General features: G+C 37.6%; 2 pseudogenes across 1 annotated transcript in view; one reads left to right on the top strand and one right to left on the bottom strand.

Moving 5' to 3' along the window:
- The window catches only part of LOC144629660 (uncharacterized), a 78,747-nt pseudogene that overhangs the window by 32,807 nt on the left and 31,615 nt on the right, over window positions 1-14,325 (bottom strand). The gene's annotated exons all lie outside the window — the stretch shown is intronic.
- Window positions 897-8,336, top strand: LOC144630082 (E3 ubiquitin-protein ligase TRIM45-like; annotated as a pseudogene).

Raw genomic sequence — 14,325 nt, forward strand, 5'->3', positions numbered from 1 at the left:
GCGCGTTTACTGCCGGTTACTTGTTTTCCCCGCCCTGGCAACCGGTCTCCCTCCTTTCACTTCTCGCGCGGTTACAACACGCTTTGTAATTTCCCGCCCTTGAGGCCTTTTACGCGTTTTCCCGTACATTGCCAGCAAAAACGAGTTATGTCGCGCGCTCCCCCTGTTTCCTGTTAACTCTTTATATACCCCCTTGCTCTGTCTTTTTCAGCAGAACTCTTAAATGAAGCCAAGCTACAAACACGAAATCTAAGTCACATTGCTGGTACGCGTACTGTGTGTTTATAGTCAATTTTATCGTCATCACTCTCTCACGTTTCATTGTGTTTAAGAACAAAACGAAATGAAGAAAGAGTACAACATTCAATTACGTAAAGAATGTTGAAGCAGTTCTTAGTTAAACTTATCACGCACTCTTCTCATAACAGAATCGCCTCGCGTGACGAGCAAAAACAATGTCTGCTTTGGAAGAATGTGCCAAAGGGCATCTTAAGAAAACATGAGTTTGAGTGTTAGCCGTGTATGTTACTTTCACAAAGACCATGCAAACTACTGAATAAAAAGTTCTGGTTTCTCGGAATCATAAAAAAGCGTCACAGAAGCTTGCTGTAAGCACCAAGAACAAACAGTCAAAGTGTTCTAGTTAGTTCCAATTTCTTCAGCCACTCGTGCCCCCCATGTCTTGCTTACTTCACATTCTAATAAAACTCGGTCTCCTGCAGTGTATCCATATTTTACATGCATCATACAATTCCTGATCGACATAATACGAAAACAACTCTACAACACATTATTTTCCGTGATTGATTAACTATCGCTATTAGACTTTTCATAATTAACTCGACCTCAGGTCAAAGAGGTCAGTTTTATATAGACGTAATTAATTCTGCTTTCTCGCAATCGCATTAAAAGGGTGTGTGTTTCACAAGCAATCTTTACAAACGATGGATACCATCTTAAAAAACCTCAAGAAACAAGTCACTTGCTCGATTTGTCTCGATATCTACAACGAGCCCAAAACTATATCATGTCTTCACACATTTTGCTGTGAGTGTCTGTCGAATCATGCAAGAGCGGGCAACAGACAAGGACAGTTTCCATGTCCTGAATGCAGAGCCGATATCGATTTACCCGAAGGAAATCGCTTCGACAGTTTGCCGACCAGTTTTTTCCACAATAGTTTGTTGAGTCTCCTTGCTGTTCGACAGATACGCGATGGAAGTAGCATAACCTGTGCTCACTGTAAGAAAAGAAGCTCTGATGTTCATTATTGCTTCGATTGTGCAAAATTTATGTGCCCCGGGTGTTTAACTGCGCATGAAGTTATGCGGGATTCATTCGAAGGACACAGAGTCATGCCTGTGAAAGATTTCCAAGCGGAAGATTACGAAGCCTCGTTAAAGCGACAGCCCTTTTGCTCGCAACAGTACCACGAGCGAGAGATCACAAGATTTTTCTGCCTTTCTTGTCAATCTTGTGTCTGTCATATTTGTATTGTTACACTGAGATCACCGAAACCACAAAGTCATTTTACTCGACAAGGCAGCTGACAACGAGAAAGAAAATATCATGGCGGACGCCGAACTGGCTAGAGAAAAGGAGAAAGCATTGAAGGATGTGATTCGAAAATTTGAGGAGACGATTTCCATGCTGGAAAACAATTTCGCAAATGCTGAGCGTGGAATTTTGCAGACAGCTGAACAAATGATCGCCAAGATTAAACAGCGCGAGCGAGAAGCGATAACCTCCCTCAAAAAGACACGCGATACGAGACTCGAGAAAATTTACAAGGCTAACGAGAAAGCGCTGTCCCTGCTCATACAAATGTACCAAGCGGTTGAGTATGCACAAAATCTGGTACAGAGAAGCTCAAGCTCGGATATCATGCAAAACAAGGAAACTTTGAAACAGAGATTTAAAGAGCTTCGTGACATTGAAGTCCCAAAACATCAGGAGACTTCATTCCTCAAATTTACCGCGGCTTCTGTAGAGGGTTTGAGACTGGGTGATATCACAAGTCAGTACATTCTGGAAGGACTGGGTCAACCTCTTCAGGCTGGTGTAGAAGCAGAATTGATATTATGTCCCAGAACACCTGAGGGAGAAATATGTAAACAGCCTGATCTCAAAAATCAAATTGAAGTTCTCATAGAACCCATTAAAGACGTCATAAATGTGAATGGTAGCGAGAAAGGAAACGGAGAATTCAAGGTCAATTTTACACCAAAAGTACCGGGCGCCTACAGCGTTGAAGTGAAGATCAATGGCAATAAACTTCCGACCTCTCCTTTCCGCACTATACAGGTGAAAGAACGTGAACTTGTCATAGTCGATGAGTTGGACTTAAAGTTATTTCAAGGAGATAAGCTTAAATCGCCAACTGGAATCGCTGTAAATACGAAAGTGAACATTGCCATAACATATAAAAATGGACACTGTGTTTATATATTTGATAAAGAAGGAAACTGTTTAAAGAAAATTGGCAGCAGAGGAAGAAATGCCGGACAATTTCTCCGTAAAAACTAAAATCTTAAATTAAGACGTTTTTTCATCTTAGCGACTGGTGCCTAGATAAGACGGGAATTTTTACTTAATTTAAGACGCTTCATCTTAATCAAGATTAAAAATCGTCTTAAATTAAGATAATAACTACTTAAGCAGGAGTTGGGTTGGAAGGATTTAATTTAAGAACGGCAGTCTTAAAGTAAGATTTTTTATGTCTTAATTTCAGTTTCATAACGTCTTAAATACGAAGTGCCTAGATAAGATTCATTTTCGTCTTATTTTAAGATTCAAACATATCTTTCTTACAAGATGTTCCTTGTCTTAATTTAAGATTAAGGTCCAATGCAACTGCCTGGTGATTTCAAAAATAACGGTCACTCCGACTTGTTAGAATACGCGCGTCGGAGTGACCGCTCCGTAAAAACTAAAATCTTGAACTAAGATGATTAGCATCTTACATAAGATAACCACCATCTACAAAGAAGACTAAAGTGATCTTAGTTTAAGATAATACATCTTAACTTAAGACAAGTAAAGTCTTATGTATTTGTAAGATTCAAATCCATCTTAATATAAGTTTTTGAATGGGTCTTAAAATAAGACTGGTCCGTTTTATAATAAGATTGTGTCCTCTCATCGAAGATTGCTACTTCTTACTTTAAGATTGCAGACTCTTAACTTTCTCATTTAAAGAGAAAGAACATCTTAAATTAAGAAGGTCGTTCGACTTAAATAAATTTTAAGATGATTTCAAGATCGGTAAGATGGTGTCATCTTAACTAAGTCATGTTACGTCTTAAATTAAGAAAGTGGGCATCTGCAATATTTTGAAGTCAATGTGGAGGATATAACCGTCTGTACAATGCAGTCATGTGTGCAAAGGATTTTATGGCATGTAAGGTCGAAATGTAAAAATTTTGGTGCCGTAAATTTATCGCGGCCAAGAACCAGAATTCAAGTGATATCATACCGACAAAGCCGAAACTTCCAAAAGAAACGGTATGAACATTTGCGACTTTCCGTTTCAACCTTTTAGGAGGACAACTTCAGCATTTTTCGTAATTATCTAATTTCCGGAAAGTTGATGTTTCTTATCAAAATAATTAAGCGGGATTTTCCGTCGCATGAAGGAGAACGTTTTACTGACCGCCATTGCTCCTTTACGTAAGGAGGACCTCTCGGGAAACAGTACAATTTTCTGATTGGTTACTTTCGATCCAAAATGGCGTCAGTTGTAATTGAGCAATGTTTTGATTGGCTAATTTCGATCCAAAATGGCGCCCGATTTAATTGAACAATTTTTTGATTGGTTTATTTCGATCCAAAATGGCGTCAGCTATATAAGAAGCGCTACTCATGTTCCTTACATTTTATTACGGCTGGTATGTTTTGTCCTTGACGAAGATATGTTTTCACACTTGGAGGAATTTCCAGAGCTGATAGAAAAGAAGGAAAATTTCTGGAGTTAGAATTGGTTAAACGACTGTGTGAGGGTGAACTGAAGCAGATTTGAATACACAACAGCACTCGGCACAGATGTAAGCTCCAACTACGTTCGGCTGTCAAACGAAAACAGCTAAGGTCTACATCTTCCTTTTTGTCTTTTTCTCTGTGTATGTTTTTGCTTGAATTATATATATACGCTTAATAAAGTGTTTGCTACTATATTTGTTGTGCTTGTATTTTTGTATGGTTTATCGAAAAACTGTGTGTTAAGCAAGCCAGGTTTGTTCCACCTTGGTTCGCTCGGTCACTCCGCGACGCGCGTATACACCGATTCAGCGTAAGCCGGAAGTTGCATGGAAACGAGGCCTAAGGGCCCTCGGCGGCTAAAAATTACAAAGCTTTTACTAGCGTGTGGGGCATTTCGAGTCGAAAGAAAGCATTTCCTTTACAAATTAGCCACGAATCTTGATCCCTATCAGTGCAAAAGTATAAAAAGAAGAAATTTTAATGTCTTCCAGGCGACAGGTGAAATTCTAACAGCTGAGCGGTAAGATTTTGCTGCCAACTTCAATATTCCCTCACCAGCCTAGGCTGAATTTCATCTGTTCTCTCAGGTAGATTACAATCAATTTTGTATTTTTGTTAATCAATAAAATGAAACCACTTTAAAATCCAGAATACCTTTTTAGAAACAGATTTTGCTGTGGGAAGGGAGCCTTTTGATTTTCGATCTGAATGAAAACTTTCTAGTATTTTGGAGAAACTCGCGTGAACATGTCTCGCAAACATAATTAAAGACAGTCTACTGATTACAGAATTTGACAGATTTTTTCAGTAGAATTTGTTATTGGCATGAACTGTTTCAGGTGTAAATTAAATTGTACATGTATTTGAGTTGCAAATACATACAGGTTGATAATAAAATAAAGCCGACTTTCATACGAAAAAAAATTATAATATAAAGAAGCAGAGCGGTTTGTTTCGACAGAGAAGTTCGCATAATCAAACATGTCTAGCAATCATTTTCAAGTTTCTACATTCTGTAATTGTTAGAATATAAATGGCGGTACTTGCCATCTCGCAATCTGTGTGATTAAAAGGCGGGATCAATTTAAAAATTGATTTTTCACGTAGGAACGCAGATCTACAGTAAATATGTACACAACGTCGTTTTCGACGCCAATGGGTGAGTTGTGTGTATACACGGAAGCTTATTTAGTGTTTAAAGTCATCGATACTTTTTTAACACACAAATTCTAGACTAGTAGGATCATGTAGCAGTGTATTCAATGCAGACTCGGTTGTTATTACCGGTAAAATTATACCGACCGGGAAGCTTACATGTAAACAATAAAATCTTCTCTTGCTGGTCAAATTCGATCCAGTTCACAAATGAAGCAATTCAGGTCCATGAAAAATTGTTGTGAAAAAAATCTGATATGTGTTCCTGTATTTGACTGGGTTGACTGTACGCTTTTCGATTGTTGATTAATTATTATGATCAGGAAAATGTTACAACAAACTGCGGTACATGTTTACGTGAGCTTCTCTGTCGAAACAAACCAACATAATTTAGATACACACTGTAACTGAAACTATTTGGGAGACATGTTTATGCGTGACTTTCTCTACGATTCTCTGCCGACTGATACCTGCAAATTTTTATTCGGATTGAAAACCCAAGGGTCTCTCGAAATAAAATTTGTTTCTCAAAAGTTCCATTGAATCATAAGGTAGTTTGTTTTATTGATTAACAAAATCCAAAACTGAGTGTAACAAGAGAACGGCTAACATTCAGGTTTATATGCTGATGAGCGAATATGAAATATTTGATTCCAAATAAGACGACAACAAAATCTTACCGCTAAGCTGTTAGAATTTCTTCTCTAGCCTGCTAGACCTTAAATTTCTTCTTCTTATACTTTTGAACTTGTAAGGTTCAAGATTCTTGAATAATTTGTAAAGGGAATGCTTTTTCCGACTCGAAGTGCCCCACACGCTTATAAAAACTTCATAATTTTTAGCCGCCGAGGGCCCTTAGGCCTCGTTTCCATGCAACTTCCGGCTTACGCTGAATCGGTGTATTCTAACAAGTCGGAGTGACCGTTATTTTTGAAATCACCAGGCAGTTGCATTGGACCTTAATCTTAAATTAAGACAAGGAACATCTTGTAAGAAAGATATGTTTGAATCTTAAAATAAGACGAAAATGAATCTTATCTAGGCACTTCGTATTTAAGACGTTATGAAACTGAAATTAAGACATAAAAAATCTTACTTTAAGACTGCCGTTCTTAAATTAAATCCTTCCAACCCAACTCCTGCTTAAGTAGTTATTATCTTAATTTAAGACGATTTTTAATCTTGATTAAGATGAAGCGTCTTAAATTAAGTAAAAATTCCCGTCTTATCTAGGCACCAGTCGCTAAGATGAAAAAACGTCTTAATTTAAGATTTTAGTTTTTACGGAGCGAGCGAACCAAGGTGGAACAAACCTGGCTTGCTTAACACACAGTTTTTCGATAAACCATACAAAAATACAAGCACAACAAATATAGTAGCAAACACTTTATTAAGCGTATATATATAATTCAAGCAAAAACATACACAGAGAAAAAGACAAAAAGGAAGATGTAGACCTTAGCTGTTTTCGTTTGACGGCCGAACGTAGTTGGAGCTTTATACATCTGTGTCGAGTGCTGTTGTGTATTCAAATCTGCTTCAGTTCACCCTCACACAGTCGTTTAACCAATTCTAACTCCAGAAATTTTCCTTCTTTTCTATCAGCTCTGGAAATTCCTCCAAGTGTGAAAACATATCTTCGTCAAGGACAAAACATAACCGTGAGCCGTAATAAAATATAAGGAACATGAGTAGCGCTTCTTATATAGCTGACGCCATTTTGGATCGAAATAAACCAATCAAAAAATTGTTCAATTAAATCGGGCGCCATTTTTGATCGAAATTAGCCAATCAGAAAATTGTACTGTTTCCCGAGAGGTCCTCCTTACGTAAAAGAGCAATGGCGGTCAGTAAAACGTTCTCCTTCATGCGACGGAAAATCCCGCTTAATTATTTTGATAAGAAACATCAACTTTCCGGAAATTAGATAATTACGAAAAATGCTGAAGTTGTCCTCCTAAAAAGGTTGAAACGGAAAGTCGCAAATGTTCATACCGTTTGTTTTGGAAGTTTCGGCTTTGTCGGTATGATATCACTTGAATTCTGGTTCTTGGCCATGATAAATTTACGGCACCAAAATTTTTACATTTCGACCTTACATGCCATAAAATCCTTTGCACACATGACTGCATGTACAGACGGTTATATCCTCCACATTGACTTCGATGCCCACTTTCTTAATTTAAGACGTAACATGACTTAGTTAAGATGACACCATCTTACCGATCTTGAAATCATCTTAAAATTTATTTAAGTCGAACGACCTTCTTAATTTAAGATGTTCTTTCTCTTTAAATGAGAAAGTTAAGAGTCTGCAATCTTAAAGTAAGAAGTAGCAATCTTCGATGAGAGGACACAATCTTATTATAAAACGGACCAGTCTTATTTTAAGACCCATTCAAAAACTTATATTAAGATGGATTTGAATCTTACAAATACATAAGACTTTACTTGTCTTAAGTTAAGATGTATTATCTTAAACTAAGATCACTTTAGTCTTCTTTGTAGATGGTGGTTATCTTATGTAAGATGCTAATCATCTTAGTTTAAGATTTTAGTTTTTACGGAGTTAACAACCCATCTGGCGTAACATATTTAAAGGATAACGAGATTCTGATTGCCGATCAATGGAACAATAGAATACGACACGTTGATGTCCAGACAGGAACTTTTGTGAAAAGCTTTGGAACGTTTGGGTCAGCAAAAGGAGAGTTTCATTGCCCAGTTGATGTTTGTTTGGATGAACAGCACCGCATTGTTGTAACCGAGTACCTCAATCATAGGATACAGGTCATAACACAGGAAGGTGAGACTATTTCCATATTTGGAGACAGCGGCCCAGGGAAACTCAACCATCCAATTAGCTGCATTCGTTACAAAAACATGTTTCTAGTATCTGATGGAGGCAATGACTGCATAAAAGTTTTTGATCAGTCAGGAACTTTCTTATACAAGTTTGGAAAAAAAGGGGGGAAAGATGGACAATTTAACTGGCCGTGGGGTATGCTTGTAGGCAGGTCCAATAATCTTCTGGTATGTGATACGAGCAACGACCGAGTTCAGCAATTTTCTTTAGACGGTCGCTTCACAGGCAAAACTATCACTCATTTACCAGGTCCTGTTGGAATAACAACAGCACCAGATGGACGTATTCTTGTGATTAGCCCTAATGCTAAGAAAGTATACATATTGAAATAGATGTTTTACTCCGGCGCCAGTAAGTGCAGTTTGTACCCTATATATTGACCTAAGCAGGCTCTGCGATATGAATAGTACAAATGGCTGATGCATCTCGTTATATCTTTATTCTAATTTCTCAATTTTCCTCCGGATCTGTAGTCTCTTTTAGATTTTTCAGCACGAGATCATCTTGTCATCCTTCATTAAGTCAAGTGCAAACTTTGTCCGCTCTTGATCTTGTTCCTTGCTTTTGCGAAAAACACCGGTTGGACTTTTGTTTTAAAATTGTATTTCTCGCTGTTATGCAATTCCAAAGAAATGCTCTTGCTATTTCAATAAAACCAAAGAACAAAACATTGTTTGGAGACAAGTTAACTTCCTTTTTCTAGACAGAAGGAAGTGTAATAATATAAATGAAAACAGAAACAGTATATTGCTTTTTCTTTTTAACTTCTTTTAGATAAAGATAAAGTTTTTTTTAATTTAGCTTCGGTCAAAATGTCCTCTCTATGTAAAACTTGTTAGATTTAGGGGTGGGGGGCGTTCCTGCAACCTTTGTTTCTGCTGCTAGCCACAAATTTTATACTGGCGATTGTTGGTAATGCTGCAAGTTTTAATACATTTTTGGATTCTAGCTTAAGCCATTTATTCATTATAATGTTTCGTTTTCGCTATTTTTTCTAATCCCAGTTAATATTAATAGTTGCTTTGTCTATTTTTGATTGATTTTTTTTCTTTTCAAAACATTTGAATTTTTATACTAACTGAAAATGTTTTACCAAAGTAATAGTTTTACTCATTTGGATCCCAATGTATATAATTCGTTGACTTGTTTGTATTGTTATATATTTTTCTGTTTTTTTTTTAAATAAATTTTTGAGAATTATTACAACTTTTTCACAGTTACATATTTTAATTTTACTTTTTGATGATTAGATGTGCGCTTGTATTTTTAATGTTGGTCAGTGCGACGTGATTGATTGATTGATTGATTGATTGATTGATTGCATGATTGATTGATATTGTAATATTTTGTTACCAAAATGACTATTGTTGCTTGAATTAAACCATAGCATGAGTTTATTGTAAACTTTGTGAGATAAATAAAACCTTTTTTAACCTTTTTATTGTATTCTCTGTAAAAAGCATTCGAGGTGAAATATATAAGCCGGTCTTGTTGTTTGCTGAAATTAACAAGTCTTGGCGAAATTAACAAGTCTGCTGCTACACTATTCACCTAAAAATTTACTCGTTCTACATAAATCTTGTCGTCTGAAATTCTGAAAGTAATGGTCCCCCCGGAAAGTAATGCTCCCTTAAAGGTAACGTTCATTTTTTACGCTTCTACAAACCCCGAATATAACAACCCATCCGAAAATAAGCCACCATTTTACAAATATTGTTTCTTAGCAGCATTAAGATATAGATCAAAGAAATGCAACTTGGCGGGGAATTGTTTATCATATAACTAAAAAAAGTCTAGCTCCTATCAAATCTACAGTGAATACCAAATAATCGCTCCCATTTCACGAACATGCGCTTAATGGAATAACTAGGTCGTGAAAGGCATTTGATTCCGATATAGAGCTAGTTCATTCCAACACTTAACAATAAAATCTCAAACAGCTTCAGGCTACATCGACTGTTCCGTCTTCAATCTATTTAACATCACCACAATGTTCGTTGTAAAACCATGTCTTCCATATTGCTGGACTATATTGAATGGTTCTCCAGGATGTAACGTTGGCAAGGCAATCACACATTTATTACATTTCATCCATTCGAAAATAACGATTTCCCGAATGTAGAGGTCCCCGTTGGCCTGCTAAATCCGAAAGTAACGAGGGCTGCTACTTTCGGAATTCTACGGTATTTCAATTTTGTCAAATGACCCAAAAAATTTTATTACGCTACTATTTAATAACAATGTTTGTTTTCGAGTTTCCCGACCAATCAGGGAGAACGTTCTATCTCCACAGGCAATCGACTACAAAACAAAAACCATTTGTCACGTGACTTGCACGCTCCTCCCACCGGCTACATGTTTTCCACACCCTTTCAATTGTTTGTTTCTTGAGCTCAGCTCAGCACCGGTTACTCATTTAAGTTTTTATCGTGTACCACCAGTTACATGTTTTCTCGTGCATTTCCAACGATCATGTGTTTTCCTGCGCTCACCACTGGTTGGCAGTTAAATTTGTATGGCATACCACCAGTAACATGCTTTCTCCCACTCGCACCACCGGTTACATGCCGAGGTCATGAATTGTCCCTCGAAAGTTTGCAGTGCTCGCAAAATTAGGCCTTCGTTCGAAATGCTTGCAAAATTTTAGTGGGTGCTGGTTTACTCGTGCTCGAATATCTCAACAACTGCTCGCATGCTCGGTTGGAGGCAGCTTTCTGAAAAGTGCTCTTTGCTCTCAAGGCTAACTTTTGCAATGCTCGTGCTCGCAAAACAAAAAAACGAAAAACGCTGTGTTCGCATGCTCGTAGAGACCATTCGATACCCCTACATGTTTTGGCGCACTCGCACCACCGATTACATGTTTTGGCGCGGTTTCGATCAACTGGTTACATGGATATGTAAATTCCAGAGTCAACAACAAACGATGTAAAATCCTACCGAAAAAAATTACTGCATAAGAGATCAGCAGTCAGGAACCTACAATTTTAGGTACAGTTTTTTTTACCCAAAAAACAAGAATAATCTCAAGCAAGGCGCGCGTGGTTTATCAGCAAAAAGTCAGCAATGATAGAACCAATCAGATTCACTTATTTCCGATATAACGTGATGAGTGTCTTTGCTACCAAATCTTATATTGATTGTCTGCATTGTTCGTGATCAACCTGTAGTGTGAGGGAAGCCTAAAGAAAGCACGGCTAACTTGTTACAAGAAAGAAGGAGAGCTCTGGACCATAAGTATCTTAGACAGCGCAGCAGGCGGGATTTTGGCGGGACTTCGAGCACGAGCGGTAAAGCCGAGAGGAGAATGAGGAGGAGTCAAGTAGAAGGAACGACGAAAAGCAATCCCGGGTAAAACTGCACGAGCTACGCAGACTACGCGTGTCTCCTGCGACACGTTTAACTCACCATAAAATTAATCTCGATATGCACGGGAAGAAACCTCGAGTTATGCATAAAAGTGTTATCGGGTAAAGCTTTGTTATTTCTCACAAAAACATGTTTTTCGTATCTGATAGAGGCAATAACTGCGTTAAAGTTTTTGATCAGTTAGGAACATTCTTGCTTAAGTTTGGGAGTAATGGGAATCAAGATGGACAATTTCATTGGCCGCGTGGTATGCTTGTAGACAGCTATAACAGTATTCTTGTATGTGATGTTAGAAATAACCGAGTTCAGCAATTTTCTTTAGACAGTCGCTTCACAGGCAAAACTCTCACTCATTTAGGGACGGACCATTATTTTCTTGGAGGGGGGGGGGGATGAAAAATTTTCCTCTGCAAACTTTTTTTTTAGTTTATGCACCTTTGCAAACATTTTTTTTCGAAATTCGTACTATTTTTTGTTATACATATCGTGTTTGCAAACAATTTATTTTGTCTTTCCAGGCCCTGCAAACAATTTTTTTCAATATTTTTCATCCCCCTCCAAAAAAAATAATGGTCCGTCCCTTACCAGATCCTGTTGGAATAGCAACAGCACCTGATGCTAGCGATAAAGACTAGCGATAAAGCTAAGAAAGTATACATATTGAAGTAGATGTTTTACTCGTCAGTATGTGTAGTTTGCAATTGTACTGTATATATCTAACTTGATTTGATAAAAGGTGTCTCCCGAAATTTGACATGACACCGTAGTTCTGAAGCCCTATTTCTGTAACGAACGCTGAATGATGGCTAATTTTAGCTCAAGTTTAACGTAAGGTACTCTAGTTTATGTGTTTTTTAACCAAACCAAAAAGACTGCATATACGGCATTTTGTTTAAATCAAGAATTCTATCAATTTAATTAAGAGTGTTTACAACTTGAAATGTGAGTCAAAATTAATACCAAGATAGAGATAAGAAAACACTCGGCGGAGAGCTGAACTGTAGCTTTCTTAAAGCATGCACGTCTCAAATAAACTGAACTAAAGCATTTTACATCGACATTCGATTCAACTTTAAGCAAATCAGGCGAAATATCTGAGGAAGCGGGCATGTGTTATCTCAATTGTCAACTCCATTGTCGCGGCCGGAAATGCACACGATCGCATCGCCTCCCACTAGCGAATCACAGAGAACTATGAACTATGAGTGTTAGCTAGGCGGAGAACGCCTAAAATTGAGGGAAAAAGAAAACTATGTACTCACATCAGCGCTTGAAGCGATTCCTTGGCTATCCACTCCGACATGTTTCTTTTAGAAATAACCGACAATGTCCCGGATGTATTTGAATGTCGTCGAGCGCGTAACGCCCGCTCCCCAAACTTCAAAAGTAAAAAACTAAGTCTTTAGCCACGGTAAAGTTCAAGCCAAATATCGTTATGACCGCCTTCAAATCAGCCCGTATAGTCTAGTTCCGAGTCCTAATTGATGTGGCTAAAGACCTTTGCTGTCTAAAGCAAGCTCAACATTATCTGTACCTGGCAAAACGAGCCGACCGGTTATCTGTGTTTAACCGCCTAAAGCTCGGTTTGAGGTACGATAACAGCCGACGCACAACTTGCAAATCGTAAGACTTTCACCTTCACGGGACTTAATGATGTCCTCCGGCAAACTTCCTTTAGACAGCAGAATGGAAAGCTATAGATCACAACTGTTCTACTAGTTAGCGCGCGCAACTAGAATTCAAATGAAAGAGAGGGGTTGGAGTTAGAGACTGGGCTAGACTAACCACAAGTAATTCTAGGGGGAGGGAGACGGGGGAGGGGGGGAGACAGGGAGGGAGAAAAAAAGTAAGATTGCATTCACTACATTAGACAGGGCGACATTTCATTGGAAGAAAGCCGAACAATTCTCCGTATCCTCAAAAAAAAAAAAAAAAAAATGAAACCCCATACATTCCTTAACAGCCCGATAGCCACCTTTTATCAAATCAAGGTAGATATATTGACATAAGCATTCTTCGTGATATGAATAGTACAAATGGATGATGCATCTCGTTGTATTTTTATTGAAATATCTGAATTTCATCCGTATGTGTAGTCTTTTGTAGGTTTTTCAGCGTGGTATCAACTTTTTCATCACTGTGTCTGGTGGAAATTTTCTTTATTCGTGGTTTTTCTCGTCAATTTCACGAAAAATACCGATGGGAATTACTCTCTGTTATGCGTTTCCACAAAGATGTTAGTGCCATTACAATAAAACCAAGAAGAGAAAACACCGCTTAGTGAGAGAGTTACACTCTTTCTCTGAGTAAAAGAAAGTGTAATATAAAAAAAGATAGAAATATAAATATTGCATTTAAAACAATTTTTTACAGATTGAAAGTTTTTTGTTTTACCTTACCCGGGTGCCAGGGGTTTTTCTTGCGCGGCTTCCGGTGTTGGTCATGTCTCTATTGTGACCTGCACGAGAAAAATCATCTGGTACCCAGGGTAGTTTTAACTATGATTATTCGGTCAAATTCCTTTTCTACGCAAGTAAGTTTGAGTTTAAGTTTCCATTTATATGACTTGTAAATAGTATGTTTAATGCAACAAGCTAAGCGGTGGAGGGGCGAGTGGGTTGAACTACGAAAACTGTTCTTTACTTCTGTTGCCAGCTACTATTCAACAATTTACTGGCGAATGCTGGTAATGCCTCTATACGAATACATTGTATGTATTCATCGTTAGTGTCACTTTTTGCTATCTAGATTCCAAAATAATCTGCAATTCATTAGTATAGCTTTTTATTGTCATATTTTTTCTATGTTTATAAAGACATTTGAATTTTTGATTGATTAATTGATTGATTGATCGATTGATTGATTGATTGATTGATTGATTGATTGATTGATTGATTAATAGTTAAAATGATTAAAATTGTGTTTTGCTACCAACTTGACTTTTGTTGTATTGATAAAAT

This window comes from Oculina patagonica, chromosome 11, assembly GCF_052425735.1.
Source record: "Oculina patagonica isolate OP01 chromosome 11, crgOcupat, whole genome shotgun sequence".
NCBI classification, from domain to species: Eukaryota; Metazoa; Cnidaria; class Anthozoa; order Scleractinia; family Oculinidae; genus Oculina; species Oculina patagonica.